This window comes from Pongo pygmaeus, chromosome 1 (genome assembly GCF_028885625.2).
Source record: "Pongo pygmaeus isolate AG05252 chromosome 1, NHGRI_mPonPyg2-v2.0_pri, whole genome shotgun sequence".
Classification (NCBI taxonomy): domain Eukaryota; kingdom Metazoa; phylum Chordata; class Mammalia; order Primates; family Hominidae; genus Pongo; species Pongo pygmaeus.
The window spans coordinates 148592557-148610823 of NC_072373.2; the positions used below are offsets into that span (position 1 = coordinate 148592557).

The 18267-nt window shown below is 39.6% G+C and overlaps 1 long non-coding RNA gene across 1 annotated transcript in view; it reads right to left on the bottom strand.

The window, feature by feature from the left end:
* Positions 1-18267, bottom strand: part of LOC134738458 (uncharacterized) — an 81802-nt gene that overhangs the window by 62523 nt on the left and 1012 nt on the right. The window lies entirely within an intron of this gene.

The following is an 18267-nucleotide window of genomic DNA, read 5'->3' on the forward strand; positions in this document are numbered from 1 at the left end:
GGTGAGGGGAAAGGGCCTTCTGCCCCTTCAAGAGGATGGAAAGCTATCGCTTTACAGGTTCCTTCTGCTTAACTACTGGGGGTTTTACATAAAATTAAATTCAGTGGCTTACTGTGGTTTTGTATAGAAAGATCTGAGTTTAACTCCTCAGAGTCTCCCTCAGCTTTTGCATGGTATGGTAGCTTTTCTGAGTGACCTGTGAAATGAACCAGGGGCATCTGGCTGAAAGTAGGTGAAGGTCTTGCCTGGCAACTTTGCCAAAGCAGGTGGTCTAAAGAAAATGAAGCCATTCACAGTAGATAAAAATCCAGTTGGGAATCATTATTTTCAGCAAAAGCGGAGATGGGGGCTTGATCAACAAGGGGAGATGGCTATTGGGGCCCTGAAACACTGTGAGAATTGAGTGAACAAAACATGAATGAATATCACTAAAGGCAGTTTCTTGCAATGGAGGCTTCAGAATGCCTTGGGGATGGACAAGTCCCTCCTGAGATGACCACCTCTGGGAGAATACCAGACCGGGAGAACTTAGAGGACACCTCTTCAACTCCAGGACTCCACCACCCCTAAGATTATGTGCACCTCACTCATTTCACATAATCCATGTAAATCCAGGTGGAGAAGCCGGAAATCTGACAAGTATTTCTCTTACTCATTGAAGCACAAACTGAGTTACATAAAGAGATGGGTTGAATTGCCTAATAAGATTGAATCAACAATGTAACAGAAATAACTTTTCTAGACTGCTCAGTGGATGTGGAATTATGAAGAAGACCCAATCAATTAAAAAGAAATAAGCGCCATTTCTTGGCACATCTGAGCATGATGTGAGCATGTCTGTGATGTTCCTAATTTATAATTATTATTATGCTATATCTGTGGGAATGAAATGTTTCTGTCTTTATTCACACCAGTCTTCATATCACAGGGTATTTTGACTAATAACTCTTTAGATCCAAATTAACTATCTAATTGAGAAACCTTTACCCAAGAACCTCAAGTATTGAGCCAATGCTAAATGAGTATTCAAAAAGAAAAAAGGAGTAAGCCGGCCTTTGCGTTCCCAAATAAAATGCTGCCAAGTCCACGTGTAACCCATAGTGCTGGGCAGAAAGATAATGGTAAAATTTTAATATTTACAGAGGACTTTTCTGCTTTGATAGTCACAATTGAAATTCAGCTAGAATTCTTGCATCTTAAGCTTTAGAGTTTTCTTTCTTCCCCACAATTCTAGGGGCAGGTGGTGATGGTGGTAGTGGTGGATGGGATATAAATTGTTAAAGCAGGAAACAGTACAGAAAAAAAATATATTTGTAGGAGCACTGATCCATCCAGAGCTATTCCCTTCCCCCCGCACCCAGTGGCAGGATAAACAGCTGCTCCAGGCCTGCCGACAGCAGAGACAGCACGGGCTCACTGACACCCAAGGCTGACAGACCATCATGTAGTGATGGTCAGGGCCAGGCCAGTGTGTGCCCCATGGTTCTTGTTTTCCATACCGCAGGAGGCAAGATGACTCACGGGGAAGCACTGGAGTTTATTGATAGTGTGGGGGTTAGGACCTCTCACCCCAGTTAGATAAAACTGGGCTCTAGTCTTAGAATCGTCTTTTACTAGCCATGTGAACTTTGGAAAATTACTTAATCTTCCTACTCTTGGTCTCCTGTTCTATATAATGGGGATAACAACTGAAGCTCCCCATAAGCCTATTGGAATTTAAATAATTTATGTAAAAGATACGTTTCAGCATCTGGAACTTAGATGCTCATTAGAAGTCAGTCAGGCCAGGCTTGGTGGCTTACGCCTGTCATCCCAGCACTTTGGGAGGCCGAGGTGGGTGGATCAGTTGAGGTCAGGAGTTCGAGACCAGCCTGGCCAACATGGTAAAACCCTGTCTCTACTAAAAATACAAAAATTAGCCTGGCATGGTGGTGCATGCCTGTAATCTCAGCTACTGGGGAGGCAGGAGAATCACTTGAACCTGGGAAGCAGAGGTTGCAGAGGGCCAAGATCATACCGCTGCACTCCAGCCTGGGCGAAAGAGTGAGAATCAGTCTCAAAAAAAAAAAAAAAGTCAGTCAGTCTTATTGTTTTTATTATTCTGGGCAGCTATAAGCTTGAATCCCACTACTTATATGATGTTGGGTAAAATATTTTAGTGTTTTAACCTCAATCCCCTTACTTGTAAGGTGGGACTAACTCACATTATATGAGATTATTTAGAGATTATAAGAAATAAATGTCGAGCCCTTCTTTTTCTCTCCTTTCTCCCTTTGTTCTCTTCTGGTCAGAGTGTGTAAAAAGACCAGAAAGATGTCAAAGGTGATGGAACCAGGGATGTCTTGTGACCTGGGTCTTTGTCGTATACCCAGGCTCTTGGAGAAGGAGCAGGTTTCAGATGTGAGTGGGTGGCCAAAGAGAAAGTAGATGAGAAACTGATGGAAAGATCATCACATAGCGGGAAATCAAGAGTTCGTGCAGAATTAGAAATGAGAGTTCTGCTGACCTTCAGGTCATTTGATACATCACTGTCAGAGTTACCTTTCTAAAAATTCTGATCTTGCTTAAAAAAATGTAGTGGCTCACTATTGTTTACTACGAAAAGTTTAATTGCCTTGAAGGTCACCTATGATAGAGTTCCGGCCTCCCCTGTGGGATTACTGGCAGTTGTCTCTCTATGTGTGCCCTTCCTAGCAGGGAAGGAGGGAAGGAAATTAATTAGGACATTATTATTGAAATACAGTTGGCAGGGCTAGGCAACTTGGCAAAAAATTAATTTCAGGTACAGAGAAAGGAGTGATAAAATTAGAAAAAGAGAAGTCACAGATGACATTAGGCTTCTTCTTTTTACCAGATATTAAATTAACTCTGATGGCAGCAAGTTTGGAAAAATCCAAGTATCCCTCGATTTATATTTCCTAGATTCAAAGACAGAAGTAACTATAACAAACACCAGAAATATTATAACAGGGAAAAAAGAAACATTTCATTTTTATGACACATTTTTATTTTAAAAACATATATGGAGAATATTCTTTTCTTTTTCTTTATTCAATAAATATTTATTGAGAACTCAATACATGCTAGACACTGTTCTAGAAATTAGAGCAACATCAGAGTAAAATAAAATCTGTACCTCCCTGCACTTTACTTTCTAGTTGGAGTCAGAAATAAACATAATAAATTACTTAATTTTGTAGCATGGTCATAGATGATAAATGCAGTGGATCCAGGGAAAAGTGGGATAAAGGGAATCAGGGTTGCCAGATGGGTTCGGGTAGAGGTTAGCATCTGAAACAGGTGGGTTGGTGAGAGCGGGTCCCACTGAGAAGGCGTCACTTGAGCAAATGACTGGAAGGAAGTGAGGGAATGTACCCTGTGGCTATCTAGAGAAGGCTCTGCCAAGCAGACGGAACACCCAGTGTAAATATGCTTTAATGGAAGCATTCCTGGTGTATTGAGAAACTTTCAACAGACGTATGAAGTTGAAACCGAGCAGGCAAAAGGAGATGAGTTTAGAAAAACTCGAGAAGAGGGAGAGGTGAGATAACCTGTGGCTTCTCAGGACATGGTGAGGACTTTGGCTTTTGTTCTGAAAGAAATGGGAAACTATCATAGGGTTCTTTGCAGATTTTTAAGGGATGTTGTTGACTGCCTCTTGAAAATAGACTGTCAAGGGACAGGGCTAGAAGCAGGAAGATGAATTGAATTAGGAAGGCTATCGTAGTAACCCAGTGAAAGGTGATGTTGATTCCAGTTGGGGTAGCAGCAGTAGAAGGGGTAAGAAGTAACCAGAAATAAATATGTATTTTAAATAGAAAAAATATGTTAATATATTGTCTTAGTCCATTCATACTGCTTTAACAACATACTGTAAATAGGTGGCTTATAAACAGCAGAAATGTATTTCTCTCAGTTTTAGAGGCTGGGAAGTCAAAGACCAAACTGCCAGCAGATCTGGCGTCTGGCAAGGGCCTGCTTCTTCATAGATAGTGCCTTCTCCCTTTGTCCTCACATGATGGAAGGGGTGAACAACTCCCTTGGGACTTTAGTGAGGGAATTAGCCCTCACTAATTCCATTCGTGAGTGCTCTGCCCTCACACTTGAATCACCTACCAAAGGCCCCATTTCCTAATACCATCATGTTGGGAATTAGGATTCTAACATATGAATTTTGGGGGAGACACAAACATTCAGACCATAGCATATATGTTCCAGGGTCCTATAGTCACATTAATTGTGGAAATACAGTCCTACATGCTAGCTAACTTATCTTGAAGTTCAAAATAAATGTTAGCATATTATTAAGGCTTTGCAAAAACAGCAAAACCAAACAAAAAAAAAAGCAAGATAAAAAGTGTTTAACTTTGACCCAGTATATTCTAAACTTGTTAGCTAACATAAACTGTTGTTGATAGACATCTGTTAAGATTTCCAAAGACACCAGTTTCCCATAGAATAGTGGAAGAAATGTTGAGATAGGGGACTATGATTTTTATAAGCAACATTATTTGCTGAGAAATAACTATTGTAAAATCTGAATAATCCATTGCTGCATTATAAATATCCTTTATATTCCTATTGAGCTCTGAAGTACTCTTATGTGGTTATTAACTAGGCATTCAATAGCAATAATGCCATGATTCTACTTATTGAATTGATAATCAAAATAATAGCCACTGTATTCTTAGATTTTATGCCCTCTTCCCACGGTGGAAATGTTATACAAGTGTTATTGACCTTACTATTCTGAAAATGTCTTGCAAATTAGAGCCTAAATGTTTAAATTATATCCTTACCCTTGCACAGGTTTGAAAGGTGGGTTCTAGATGAGAAAGCACTTTTATTCACTGCTGAAGCAATGCGCATTGGCTGTAACCATGCCTCGCCTAACAGCAAAAGAATCTTCAGAAGCATGCCCAGTTAATTGAAACTACAGGGGGCATTTAAGTAGGCAAAGTGTTATTACTCAGTTAAAAATGTGTCCAGGATATCAGAATTACCATTCCCTACTCCTGCAAAAGGCACTCTGGGAATGGTAATGGCCACGAGTGTTAGGCCTCTGGCATCCTTTTACTTTCCTCATTCCTGCTGCTCTCGACAGACTTGGAGAGATATACACACTACCATCCACAAGAACTGGCGTTACTGTTGTGAATGCGCAAGTCTGATGGTGTTCAAACCTGTGGTACGGGGCGAGAACCCTAGGCCATGGGCATGAGGTTGTCACGCGAAGTTCTCCAATGCCAATAATATTTGAAGATTTACCTGAAAGAGTAATTTAAGTAGCAAAACTATAGCCCCTTTCATCGAGGACCTTTAAGTCTGAGGCAAGTTACTTTTAGTTTATTCCAAGATATTGTTTGGAAAAGAGATTTCTTTTCTTTTTCTTTTCTTTTTTTTTTTTCGAGACAGAGTTTCGCTCTTGTTGCCCAGGCTAGAGTACAATGGAGTGATCTCGGCTCACCACAAACTCCATCTCCCAGGTTCAAGCGATTCTCCTGCCTCAGCCTCCTGAGTAGCTGGGCTTACAGGCATGCGCCACCACGCCCGGCTAATTTTGTTTTTTTCTTTTAGTAGAGACGGTGTTTCTCCATGTTGGTCAGGCTGGTCTCCAACTCCTGACCTCAGGTGATCTGCCCACCTCAGCCTCCCAAAGTGCTGGGATTACAGGTGTGAGCAACCGTGCCCAGCCAGAAAAGATATTGCTAATATAGTGCACTGATTATTTTAAATGAGATCATTTGCTACATTTGATCTTTCTTTCTTATTTGAAATTTAATCAGTTTCCTATAATTTCTAGAAAGCAAACACCCTATATTTGCCATCTGTGAGTTTGTCTCTTGGCTGAGGTGTTTGCCAATGTGGGTGTGTGAAAAGGCGAGAGTTCAGGGCCTCTGTAGGCAGGCGTGAGTGAGATCTTCTCATACACTAGTAAAGTGTAAGTGGAGTGTTCTTTTAATCCTACCACCAGCACAATCCGGTACCTACTCCACATCCAAGAGCTTGCCTAAGTAAGAAAAAATGTAACACATGGAAAAGAAAGAAATGTCCATTTGGACATTGGTTGCATCCTGGTTCTTGCACAGGAAAATCAGTCTGTAAATATAATAAGCAGTAGCAGGATTCAACACAGACATAATATTTTAAGATTTCTACACATTCCCCTGTTAATTCAAAGACATAAGAGAAATAAATCACTTTTTGTAAGGTATCAGAGAAGTTCTTATAAGATTATTGATATGGTTTCCTATTTGTTAGCTGTTCCCACACAAATAAATTATAAGTTCCTAGAGGGCAGGGGCAATATATCATTCACCTTTACACTACCATCTGGACATATGGTAGGACCTCAGAATGTGATTGTTCATTGATTGATTGTATATACCATTAGGTATAAAATTAAGCTTTTAAAATCGCACTTTATACAGGTATTTTTTTTTCTTTCTCTTATTACCACCCCTTTGTCTCAACTGCCACCATTTCTCCCTGGATTTATCAGTCTCTCTGCTTTCTCTTTTATTTCCTTCCAACAAAAGCAAAAGTGATGTTAGACTGATAGCTAATTCACATAATTACCTTTTTGAAACCCTTCATTGCCTTCCCCTTTTCCTGAGAATAAATCTTAATACCTTCGAATTTCTTACCAGGGCCTGTCAGTACCTGTATGACCTGGCCCGTGTTTATTTTTTAATTTTTTTCCTCAGGTTCCTAGGGCCTTTATATAGGCAATTCCCCTTTTCCTGGAATGCTCTTTCTATCCCCACAATGTGCACAAGCAGCTCCTTTGCTTTTAAGGCCTCTGGCCTTTGTGATCACCCTATCTAAAGCTGGTCACTTCTGTTAGTGTCTTGTGTAGACATTTGCACAGTTCCTTCAAGCACTTGCTGTGCATTTCCATTATTTTCTATTTGTCTGTATTTTCCATGAGGGGAGGCATTGTGCCAGTCTTGCTCTGCATTTTAACTGTAGTGTCTAATTCAGTGTCTGGCATGTGGTAAGTGTTCAATACATATTTGTTTAAAAGCATTATGACAAAAATCTAAAGTAAAATTTTTTTTCATTAAATTCCATGTTCCTTACTTACTTTATAAAATTGGAATGAGTTCTGAAAAATCAATCACCTACAATGAACAGATTGCAAAATTTTTAGGAAAAAATGTTTTAAGATTTAGTCTAGTCATAATGATGTCCTGGCTATTATACTCTGGAATTGGGAAATTAGAAATAACCTATTCACCTCCCCTTTTCTCATTTTACAGATGGAGAAACAATCATAGAAGTTAAATGAACTGCCAGAGATCTCCAAGCTAGTTAGCAGTACAACCAGAATTAGAATTTCTAGTTTGGGGTTCATTTCACTATGCCACCTGTTTGGAAGAAAAATACCTACTAGATTCTTAGAGTCACCAGTCATCTTTAGTTTTAGAATCTCAAAAATAAAAACACTAAGTTCTAGAGCAAGGGATATAAGAGAAATTGTCTGTCTGCTTTTGGGATTTGCCTTTTAAGGAAAGAAAATGCCTTTTTTTTAAAAAAAAAAAATCTTCTCCCTTTTCATTGCTGGAATACAAATGTGATGGCTAGAGCTAGAGCAGTCATGTTGGGTCTCTGAAATGGAAATCGTAGAAATTGAGAATGACAGAGCAAAAAGAGAGTAGTGGTGAGGGTCCTTATGTTGTCAGTCTGCCTTCTTAGTCTTAGAATGCTGGGAGAACTTCTACAGGAGAAGGAAATAAATGTCTGTTCAGTTTTGGGTTCCTTTATTATAGTAGCCTAAACTCATAACATGCCATATGATTTGGTACCTAAAAGTGAAATGCTGTCATAAGAAAAGCCTAGAATGTGCAGCATCAGGCGATCGGGGGCAGTGATATAGATATTAGTGGCTGGAAATGTGAGACCCACGTGTGAACGTTGTGAAATGTTTGGTGATATTGTTATCTGCGGTATGTTGGAAGTGAGACCAGATGCTAACATGCCTTGTAGCTCCAGAGCTGTCAATATGCGTTTTACAGTCCTGGTGGGGAGGGGTGGTGGTGGTGTCATTTTATAAATTTTTGGAGCTGTTTTTGGTTGTCATAGTAATTGAAGGAGGGAATTTAGTGGGCAGGACTAGAGGTGGTAATTGTGTTACAAAGTTTAGGACACAGTCTGACACAAAAATAATTTATCTATATCTATCATGACTTCGAAACTGCTGGACATTTCTTGATAAAAACCTGGATAATTTATAAATATGCACACCTAATTCTGTTTCACATCCAACACAAAGATTTTTATTTTGCACTGATGTTTCCAGAAAAGTATATTAAGGGAAGATTTTATGTTGTCTTTTTTCTTTTTTCTTTTTTTTTTGAGACAGGGTCTCACTCTATCACCCAGGCTGGGGCCCAGTGGTGCGATCTCACCTCAGTGCAACCTCCGCCTCCCAGGCTCAAGCCATCCCCCAACCTCAACCTCCCAAGTAGCTGGGACCACAGGAAAACACCACCATGCCTGGCTAATTTTTTTGTATTTTTGGTAGAGACAGGTTATTGTCATGTTGCCAAGGCTGGTCTTGAACTCCTGAGCTCAAGCAATCTGCCCGCCTTGGCCTCCCAAAGTGCTGAGCTTATAGGTGTGAGCCACCGTGCCCAGCCCTTTATGTAGTCTTATTCCAAATTTTACTGAGTTGTTATCATTTCAGAAGATCATCTACAATAATGCTGCCTATAATGAGTCATCGACATAACACCCTTGTATGAGGCTGTATTTGTGGTTATTGTATCCAGAGATTCCGCGTATAGATGCAAGCATCTCACTACTCTATTTTGTCTTCTAGTGTGGTTGTGCCTGAACATCTACCATGAATAATTTCAGAAATTACATGTGTAAATTTCAGACTATGTCCTCAAAAGAAAGAAGCATGCATTCCTTTCCTTTTTTCCCCCCTGCTGGCTAATGACAAAGATGATGGCTGGAGCCAGAGCAGCCATGGTGGATCAAGAGATGGAAGCCACAGCTGAAGATGACAGAGCTATTACACAGAGGGAGGCTGTGTCCCTAAGATGGTACAGCTGCTGCACACCAACAACCCTGCCTATCCAAACTATTACGTGAGTGGGAACTAACCTGCATCTTGTTTGAGCCACTGTGTTTCAAGGTTTCTATGTCATGATAACCCAACAAAATTCTTATCTAATACAGATGGGAAGAGCAGAATATAAATAAAACCTAGTAAAAGCCCCAGAACCTCTTGTTAAATACCTGAGCCCAAAACATTTTCAATGATAAATTTTTAAAAAGCATGATTATAAAATCAACAATTTGAAAGGACATTTTACTTTTCCTGTAATCAAGAAGACACAGCCAGGCATGGTGGCTCATACCTGTAATCCCAGCACTTTGGAAGGCCAAGGCAGGTGGATCACCTGAGGTCAGGAGTTTGAGACCAGCTTGGCTAACATGGTGAAACCCTGTCTCTACTAAAAATACAAAAATTAGCTGGGCGTGGTGGTGAACACCTGTAATCCCAGCTACTTGGGAGGCTGAGGCAGGAGAATCACTTGAACCTGGGAGGTGGAGGTTGCAGCGAGCCGAGATGGTGCCACTGGACTCCAGACTGGGCGACAAGAGTGAAACTCCATCTAAAAAAAAAAAAAAGAGAAAAAGAAAGAAAAAAAAGAAAAAGAAGACAGGCCTAGCATAAGAAACTTGGGAACTGGAAAAATAGCAGTACTCTTAGTAAAGATAAAATGCTTTTTATTAGAAATAGTCACACTGGGCAGGTGCAGTGGCTCACATCTGTAATTCCAGCACTTTGGGAGGCCGAGGAAGGAGGATCACATGAGGTTGGGAGTCCCAGACCAGCCTGACCAACGTGGAGAAACCCCACCTCTACTAAAAAAAATACAAAATTAGCAGGGCGTGGTGGTGCATGCCTGTAATCCCAGCTACTCCGGAGGCTGAGGCAGGAGAATTGCTTGAACCTGGGAGGCAGAGGTTGTGGTGAGCCGAGATCACGCCATTGCACTCCAGCCTGGGCAACAAGAGCGAAATTCCATCTCAAAAACAAAACAAAACAAAACAAACAAACAAAAAGAAATAGTCATACTGTAAGTCCTAACTCATAACTTTAAAAGGCACAGAGGTATGTGTTTCTGGTATAGGATGATGCTTTTTTCTAGTTATATACATATGTAAATATACATATTCATGCCAACTTTTAAAATGTATACAATTGACATATTCCGTAAATTTAAAAACAGTAATTCAAAACAATAAAAACAGGTCAAGAGATTTGAAATATTTAACAAGTATTTATCAAAAATAAAGGAGGTCTTTGTATTTAAAGTTCACAGCAGTATTCTTTTGGATAATTTTATTCTTACTTCACACAGTATTGCCTACTGAGAACCTTATATTTTCATATAATGACAGCTACATATGTTGTGATTTAAAGACCAAATACGCTTATGCAGTGCCTAGCTCAGTGCCCTTCACGCAGTAGGCACTCACTAAACACTTAGCTACATGAATTTCACATGATTATATTCCTGAATGATGTATGATTGTATTGGTTACCATTTTATCAATATATTGTTTACAGAACAGACCAATTTAAATATCTTAACAAAACAGTTCAAGAATTCTAACTAGAAGTCTGATCATGTTCGTTAAAAACAAAACAAAACAAAATAACCACCAAAGGAAAACAGCAACGACAAAGAAACAAAGACACAAACAAACAAAAAACCCTAAGATCATGGAAACCAAGTGAGTTTCTAAGAGTCAGAGCAAATTCTGAAGACAGAGATGAGAATAGAAGTTGTGGCAGCTGATTTCCCATTTCAGTGCTTTGTTTTAGCTGACCACATTTCCTCCCTCCTTAGAGAAAATCGATGTATAATGAAATTATCTGTACTCATCTCTGGTAAATAAATAGGAGAAATCTTTCTTGTTTCAAGACATCAATGTGAAACGATTGTTCACATGAAGAATTTGGTTTGTTTTTCTTCAACGGCTCTTCAATTTTCCATTTTGCCAACTTAAAAAAAACCAGTAAAATATTTTATTGAAGTGAGTGAAGAGAGACTACAGGGGCCAAATACAAAATTTAAAAATCATTTAGAGAAAATTTTACTCAAATATATACTGCACATATTATTCAGAAACAACAAATGTTTGGATGTTTATTCAAACTCGTAATTTATAAAGAAGTTGAATATAATTAAAAATGTAAGGGAGATGAACAGTAAAGATAGCAATTTTCAGGTGGATGCCTATATTTTGCAGCTGAATGTATCACTTTTAAATGGCATATCTGAGATTCACATGTTTACATCTGCACAGATTGAATCTGTGTGTAAATATAACTTTATTTACACTGTGTGTATGTGCAGTTAGGAAATTTTACAAATTATGTCTGGAAGTACATTTAGAATGTCCATGATGACATTTTTACATGTTTAAATGTTAGGTTTTTTTCCTGGGCGTTTTATATCCTGCCTCTAATTTGTATTTAGATTTCAAACCTACTTTGCAGGAGCCATATCTAATTCAGTGTTCTTTGCACCATCGGGCATACTACTTGTACTAAATAACTGTTTATCATCATTGACTGTCTTAAAGTAAACACAACATAATTTCATCTGCCAAAATCCTGCTATGCATTTATATGTTGCTTTTAAAAACATATAACCCCCAGTAAATCACATAAACATGGTGTGCTGTACAATTTGGGTCTGCTGTCTGCTGCTTTTCTCTCATTATTCTTCCAATGTTACTTTTGTTTCTACTTCCCCTCCTCCCTTCTGCATCAAACCACTTTTACTACAAATTCAATTTTGAAAAGATAAGTTTTTAGTCTCTGATAAACCTTTACCATTCAGAGAAAAGGCTGAAAGAAAGGAACATCGGCACACTCACACACTCACACACACACACACAAACACACACACGAGATAAGGGTCATAATCACCACAGCGCAACAACCCAAAGGTAGAGGCATTTAGCTATGGAATGGTTAGCAATATAACTTCAATTTGAAAAAGATTAGAGAACCAAAGAGATATTTAAAATTTTTAAAAATCACTCTCACATCTTCCTTTGTTGCATCTTTTCAGTTCTCTCAAAGAAACTTGACAGCTCTGGGAAAACAAAACCCTTCAACATTTCTTGAAGCTTAGAGTCAGTCCTCAGAAAAGAACTCTTTCTACATTGTACACACTTAAAGCCGACTTGGACTAAAGTACTAAACAACAGCTCAGTAGCAGCTATTTTAAATCACGTAAGATTCATCCAGAGAAGCCAAAAAGCTTAGAACCAGCAGACCCTGATTGTGGGTTAAAAAGAGGTTGGGGAGGAAGGGGAAGAAAGAGGGAAGGTACTTAAATGGATGTTCTTGTCATCGAAATAAAAATCACAATATTCACCTAGTATTTGAATTCACAAAGAATGTTAAAAATAACTTGAATTTGATTCTGTAACCTTTGAAAAAACTTGAAGAATAGTGGCATTATTCTGTTCTTACCAGCCACCGAATAGTCTCAGACATAAGCCATGCAAAGTGTCTCTCAGATGGGCCATGATTCTTAGAATCATAGATTTATAGACATGGAAGGACCAGTGGGAGGTAGTCAGAAACTAACTAGTTCAAGAATCAGAAAACCTTGCTAGGCATCTGTCTCAAATACTAATTAAATCTAAATTGAAAAAGCCATGTGATCACAGACTCAATTCCTTTATCTGAAAAATGGGAACAGTTTTCTTTGTCTTGTCTTGGCTCAAAGTTGTTGTGTAGCTCATATGAGATAACGTGTGTGAGAGTGCTTTGATCTGGTAGAGGATGCTGCAGATACAATGTATTTTCTTCTAAAATAACTTGTAATCAGGCCTGGTGCGGTGGCTCACGCCTGTAATCCCAGCACTTTGGGAGGCCAAGGCTGGTGGATCACCTGAGGTCAGAAGTTTGAGGCCAGTCTGGCCAACATGGTGAAACCCTGTCTCTACCGAAAATACAAAAATTAGCCAGGCAAGGTGCCTCGTGCCTGTAATCCCAGGTATTTGGGAGGCTGAAGCAGGAGAATCACTTCAACCTGGGAGGCGGAGGTTGCAGTAAGCCAAGGTCATACCACCGCACTCCAGCCTGAGCAACAGAACAAGACTCGGTCTCAAAAAAATAAAAAATAAATAGTAAATAAAATAAAATGAAATAAAATAAAATAACTTGTAATTAGCAGATACAGAAGATTATGAAGCCCATTTTGGTTAGGTGACACCCACATTTTAATAAACAGCACAACCAGAATTCAAATTTGGGTTGACGATAGTCTAGAAAAGGAGATTGTTCTCATATGTTCACAGTGAGGCTTTGTCTGGAGACCCCATGATCTAAACATAGCCCAGGTGCTTTCCTTCTTTATGTTCTATTTTCTTTTAGGCTAGGAAGGCATCAAGGCTCACACAAATGGGCAAAGACACCCTACCACAAATTCTCAAGTACCTAAAACAGTGATTCACAGCTGGTGTCCCTTGGACTCCTAGTGTGAGGGTGTGGGTGGGAGGAGGGAGCTGGATATGGAGTTATTTCCAGAATAATGAACACTAAGCTCTGTAATAGAATAAATTATAGTTTACACACACTTGTATGACTATGCTTTCAATGCATGTAGCTGCTATTAAGATTGTTCAGATAAAATTAATCTAAATGCTTCTGGAATTCAGAGTAGCTCTCGGTATTTTATTTTCTTTAAAATTAAAGGATCCTTAAGTATAACTGCAAGGAAAAGAAGCCTGTGGACTTTAAATATTTGGGGAAGACTTGGCCTAATTTCTTTCTTCCTATGCCAGAATGATGTGAGTAGGTAAAGTGGAAGACAAATTCAGAGGAACATATTTAAGAGCAAAAGAATGTGAGAGCCCTCCCCTCAGTAAAAAGTATGTTAGAGTCCATTTTTATTTATTTGTTTTTTTGAGATGAAGCCTCACTCTGTTGCCCAGGCTGGAGTGCAATGGCATAATCTTGGCTCACCGCAACCTCCGCCTCATGGGTTCAAGTGATTCTCTTGCCTCAGCCTCCCGAGTAGCTGGGATTACAGGCGTGCATCACCACAGCTGACTAATTTTTGTATTTGTAGTAGAGACGGGGTTTTACCATGTTGGCCAGGCTGGTCTTGAACTCCTGACCTCAGGTGATCCACCCCCCTCGGCCTCCCAAAGTTCTGGGATTACAGGTGTGAACCACTGCACCTGGCCACCCATTTTTATTTAAAATGATTATGCAGATAATAAAATTCTAACCACTCTTTAGTTAGTAATTGTTACAGTACAGAAGTATGTTCATTTATTCATTGGCATAGATAGATAGATAGATAGATAGATAGATAGATAGATTTGTTTTTTTTGAGACAGGGTCTCACTCTGTGGCCCAGACTACAGTTCAGTGGTTCAGTCACAATTCACTGTGGGCTTCCTTGATCTCCTGGGCTCAAGTGATCCTCCCACCTTTGCCTCCCAAGTGGCTGGGACCACAGGCATGTGTCACCACACCTGGCTAATTTTTTACATTTGTTTTTTGTAGTGGTGAGGTCTCACTATGTTGCTCAGGCTGGTCTCAAACTCCTGGGCTCAAGTGATCCTCTTGCCTCAGCCTCTCAAAGTGCTGGGATTACAGACATGAGCCACCAGGCAGGCCTATTCATTGGTGTTCGTGGCTTTTTTTTTTTTTTTTTTGGTTTGCAGATGATAAAAAAATGACCACTAAATTATATGATAAATTTGGTTTTTGTTCAGCCTGAAAAATTGCTTGGAGTAACTTGGTGAAACAGTAATCTCTGCAGCTTAGATATTATTCATAACAGCTTAGTGCTTACGTTTAGATTCATACTCAATGGATATTGATAGAATAGAAGTTAAAAAAAAGAAAATGTATGTTCTGAATCTGGTACATAACTCTTGTAAATCATCATTTCCAGGATTCCTCCTAGCAGGATAGCTGGAAAAGTAAAGTAAAGGAAACGTTAAGGTAATCTTATTTATTGGAGCTCTGAGCATTTATAACAAAATGACAATTATGTATAATATTTTGAACATGAAAAATGAGTAGAATTATCGTTGGGCTAATTACTAATAATAATGGAGCTCAATTTATTGAACTCTTATGCACATTTAAGCTTATACTAACCCTGAAGGGTAGTTATTCATATTCCCATTTTGCAGATGAGGAAACTGGAACTCAGAGAAATTAAATAGTATATTAAAGCCATGGAGCTTGTAAAGGCATGACCAAAATTCAAACTTAGTTTTAATTCTAAGCTTAGGATGCAGACTTCAGTTATTTGGGATGACGAAAAGGCAAGAGGGAAATTCACATCATTTTTTGTGCCAGTTGGACCTAAGTATATGACCAGTGGTTTAGTGGTAGGTCCAGGTTTTATGGTGTCTAAAGTACATAAAAATTTAAGAAATTTAGGGGCTTATGCAAGTGAGGGGTCCACTGACCTTCCTGATAAATTCATCTTGGGGTTGGTTTCAGGAATCCAGCCAATAACTAATATAGGCCCTTCATTCTAGACACGATCCTAGCCCTAACCTGAAATCAAGAATGCCACTAGGCATTTGTGCTAGTACAGTGGTCCTCAAACATCTCCCTGTCTCTGGCTTTTTCCCCCCAGTCTAACTTATTAAAGGATACAACAAAGTTCCTTCTGTAAGAGTGGCTCATTAAGACATGGGTTCCCAGCAGTAAATGTCACTGCTCTGAGTTGAGACTCACAGCTTGAGGATTATGAGAGTTTGGTTTTCTTCTTAAGATGAATACATTATTTATTCAGCACCCTAATTATTTATTGCCTGTCTACTATGAACTAAGCATGTGGCTAGTTTCTAGATTACAATAGAGAATAAGAGAGAGAATTCCTACCCTAATGAAACTTCTAATTCTCAGAATCTCTATCAGTTATATAATTTCTCAAACACAGTACATAGGTTCAAAAGTTGGTATAGTCCATGACTTTTCTTTTTCCATTACCATACATGCAATCTATTATGCTGATTTTTCCTGTGAAAACTCTTTTGATTCACTCCTAATTCTCCTTTTCTACCAGCAAGAGTCCTTCTCTCCTCAAATGCGGATTCTTAGAATATCTTCTTTAAAGTTTCTTTCTTCTTTTAACAACTATTTATTGCATACCAGGCATGCATCATATAGAGTGCTAGGTATTTATCTTTCTTTCTTTCTTTCTTTTTTTTTTTTTTTTGAGACAGAGTCTTGCTCTGTCACCCAGGCTGTAGTGCAGTGGCGCAATCTCATTGCAACCTCTGCCTCCCAGGTTCAAGTGATCCTTCTGCCTCAGCCTCCCGAGTAGCTGGGACTACAGGCGTGCGCCACCATGCCTGGCTAAATTTTTGTATTTTTAGTACAGACGTAGTTTCACCATATTGGCCAGGTTGGTCTCGAACTCCCGACCTCGTGATCTGCCCACCTCAGCCTCCCAAAGTGCTGGAATTACAGGCATGAGCCACCACGCCCAGCCCAGGTATTTATCTTTCTAAACTCTGTTCTATTTCTTCTCCAGCTCATCCTATGTACTAAAAATACTACACTGCTCGTGTCACTTAGAGCTTCTAGAGGCTTTGTCCCAGAGTAATAAGGCTGAACATGAGGAAGCTGAGTATGATGAAGATGAAGGCCAGGTGTGGTGGCTCACGCCTGTAATCTCAGCACTTTGGGAGACCAAGGCAGTCAGATGGCTTGAACTCAGGAGTTGGAGACCAGCCTGGGCAACATGGCGAAACCCCATCTGTACAAAAAATACAAAACAATTAGCGGGCGTGGTGGTGTGCACCTGTGGTCCCAGCTACTCAGGTGGCTGAGGTGGGAAGATTGCTTGAGTCCAGGAGGCAGAGGTTGCAGTGAGCTGAGGTACTGCCTCTGCACTCCAGCCTGGGTGAAAGAGCCAGACCCTGTCTCAAAAAAAATACAAATAATAATAATAAAAAAATCACAGGAATGCTTTTGAATTTGTGCCACCTTGAGGAAGGGGCAGCTTGAGTTGATCTGAAATATGATGCATGCCTGAATGAACTGTATCCTGGGCCTGTACTGGTATGAAGATAAAGCTGAAGCCTGGAAAATGTTAGAAGAGGGTACATTCATCCTCAACTTCTAGGCCTGTCACTACCAGGTGCTAGGCCTGTCACTACTAGATGTATGATCAGTGATCAATAAGTATTTAATTGATTGATCCCAGTGCATATTGAGTGACAACACTGTTCCTAGCATTCAACCCTGTAGCCAGCATCTAGCCCAGATTTATGCCTTTTTGTCAGTGACCTTGGGCATGTTATTGCATATGCAGTTTCTCTTGTGAGCCTCATCTCTTCCTCCTGCCCTAAAACAAATTTCATGATACCACAGGTTTTGTTCCTCAATAATATTTAGTGTCATTTAACCTTATTAACTACTTCCATACAGTAAATCCTGTATGGTGTGATGGTGAAACTGCAGACTTTGGGCTTTAGACTGCTGGGATTTTATTTCTGAGTCTACTGTTTACTGGCTTTGTTATGCTGGGCAAGTTAATTTGCCACTGTCAGAGTCACTGTGAAAGTAAACTGAGGAGAAATTATAGTACAGTCAGCCTTCCCCATCCATGGGGTCCGCATCTGTAGATTCAACCAACAGTGGCTCAAAAATGTTTTTAAAATAACAATACAACAATAAAAAATAATGCCAGCATTTTGAAGATGTTCATGTTATTGACTTACTTTCTCTTTATTTCCCATAGCTCCTGGCATAGTTGGACAAAAGATAAGCATTCAGTAAGTACCTAATTGCACCCAATATATATCGGACAATTCATGGCAACAGATAACACAATTATTCCCAGAAGAATGCCACCGGGCACATCTGAAACATGCTGCTTATTCTTTCCGCAGTCCGTTACTAGCACCAACTTTATCCTATTCTCCTGGCCCCTGCCTCTCATGCTTCATATTAAAAGTCACCAAATGCTCTGGATTCTTACTTTCCAGTTTCTCCCAAATCAGTTCCTCCCTTCTTTCCACTGTCCTTCACCTCTGCACTATAGCAACAGCTGCTTTGCTGCATGCACCTCCCCTTGTGGGGTCACAGCTCATACTTCCCTCCTTGGATTGTATCCTCCCACCACTGCCAGGTTAGCTCCCTCAAACAGCATTTTTCATCATGTCTTTCCTCCACTGCTCATTTACTTACCTAATAAACTCCACACTCCTCAGCTTAGTTTTTAAGGCTCTTCGTAA